The sequence below is a fragment of the Salmo salar genome, chromosome ssa06 (assembly GCF_905237065.1).
Source record: "Salmo salar chromosome ssa06, Ssal_v3.1, whole genome shotgun sequence".
NCBI classification, from domain to species: domain Eukaryota; kingdom Metazoa; phylum Chordata; class Actinopteri; order Salmoniformes; family Salmonidae; genus Salmo; species Salmo salar.
The window spans coordinates 90,999,127-91,001,323 of NC_059447.1; positions in this window are offsets into that span (position 1 = coordinate 90,999,127).

Genomic DNA, 2,197 nt, shown 5'->3' on the forward strand with positions numbered 1-2,197 from the left:
GTCTATATAAGGTCCCACAGTTGACAGTGCATGCCAGAGGAAAAAAAAACAATTGTCCGTAGCGCTCCGAGACAGGATTGTGTCAAGGCACAGATCTGGGGAAGGGTGCCCCAAAAAATATCTCCAACGTTAAAGGTCCCTAAGAACACAGTAGCCTCCATCATTCTTAAATGGAAGAAGTTTGGAACCACCAAGACTCTTCCTAGAGCTGGCCGCCCGGCCAAACTGAGCAATCAGGGGAGAAGGGCCTTGGTCAGGGAGGTGACGGCACTGTTGGTTAAGGGCTTGTAAGTAAGCATTTCACGGTAAGGTCTACACATGTTGTATTTTGCGCATGTGACAAATAAAGTTTGATTTGATTTTGATTTGATACATACCCACATATGTATAAATGTATATACACATGCATACAATACATACATATATAAATACACATATACACTACCATTCAAAAGTTTGCGGTCACTGTTTTTGAAATAAAAGCACATTTTTGGTCCATTAAAATAACATCAAATTGATCAGGAATACAGTGTAGACATTGTTAATGTTGTAAATGATTATTGTAGCTAGAAACGGCTGATTTTTAATGGAATATCTACATAGGCGTACAGAGGCCCATTATCAGCAACCATCACTCCTATGTTCCAATGGCACGTTGTGTTAGCTAATCCAAGTTTATAATTTTAAAAGGCTAACTGATCATTAGAAACCCTTTCGCAATTATGTTAGTATAACAGTGTAGGTTCCGTCCCTCTCTTCGCCCCAACCTGTGCTCGAACCAGGGACCCTTGCACACATCAACAACTGACACCCCACGAAGCATCATTGCCCATCGCGCCCCTTGCAACGGAAGGGGAACAACCACTTCAGGTCTCAGAGCAAGTGACGTCACTGATTGAAACGCTATTAGCGCACACCACCGCTAACTAACTAGCCATTTCACATCGGTTACACTCACCCCCCTTTTGACCTCCTCCTTTTCCGCAGCAACCAATGATCTGGGTCACGGCACCAATGTAACAGTGTAGGTTCCGTCCCTCTATTCGCCCCAACCTGGGCTTGAACCAGGGACCCTTGCACACATCAACAACTGACACCCACGAAGCATCGTTACCCATCGCGCCACAAAAGCCACGGCCCTTGCAACGCAAGGGGAAACCCTACTTCAAGTCTCAGAGCGAGTGACGTCACTGATTGAAACGCTATTAGCGCGCACCACCGCTAACTAACTAGCCATTTCACATCGGTTACATTAGCACAACTGAAAACTGTGGTCCTGATTAAAGTGGCAATAAAACTGTGGTCCTGATTAAAGAGGCAATAAAACTGGCCTTCTTTAGACTAGTTGAGTATCTGGAGCATCAGCATTTGTGAGTTCGATTACAGGCTCAAAATGGCCAGAAACAAAACTTTCTTCCGAAACTCGTCAGTCTATTCTTGTTCTGAGAAATGAAGGCTATTCCATGCGAGAAATTGCCAAGAAAGTGAAGATCTTGTACAACGCTGTGTACTACTCCCTTCACAGAACAGCGCAAACTGTCTCTAACCAGAATAGAAAGAGGAGTGGGAGGCCCCGGTGCACAACTAAGCAAGAGGACAAGTACATTAGAGTGTCTAGTTTGAGAAACAGACGCCTCACAAGTCCTCAACTGGCAGCTTCATTAAATAGTACCCGCAAAACACCAGTCTCAACGTCAACAGTGAAGAGGCGACTCCGGGATGCTGGCCTTCTAGGCAGAGTTGCAAAGAAAAAGCCATATCTCAGACTGGACAATAAAAAGAAAAGATTAAGATGATCAAAAGAAAGCAGACACTGGACAGAGGAGTATGTAAATTTAACCATTTTCCTGTCCTTTTAAGCATTCAAAATGTAAAGAGTACTTTTGGGTGTCAGGGAAAATGTATGGAGTAAAAAGTATATTTTCTTTAGGAATGAAGTAAAAGTAGTCAAAAATATAAATAGTAAAGTACAGATACCCCAAAAAACTACTTAAGTAGTACTTTTAAAGTAGTTTTACTTAAGTACTTTACACTACTGTCTGTGAGAACCATGAATACCGGGAAGTCAGATGAGTGACAGTTTATTAAAAAAAATATCTGTCTTGTGTAAACAAGTGATGTGACATGGAAAATGCCCTCAACAAATACTTAATTTGTAGTTGTTTGTGAGACCCGTTAAGTTCAACCGCAAGAGGCC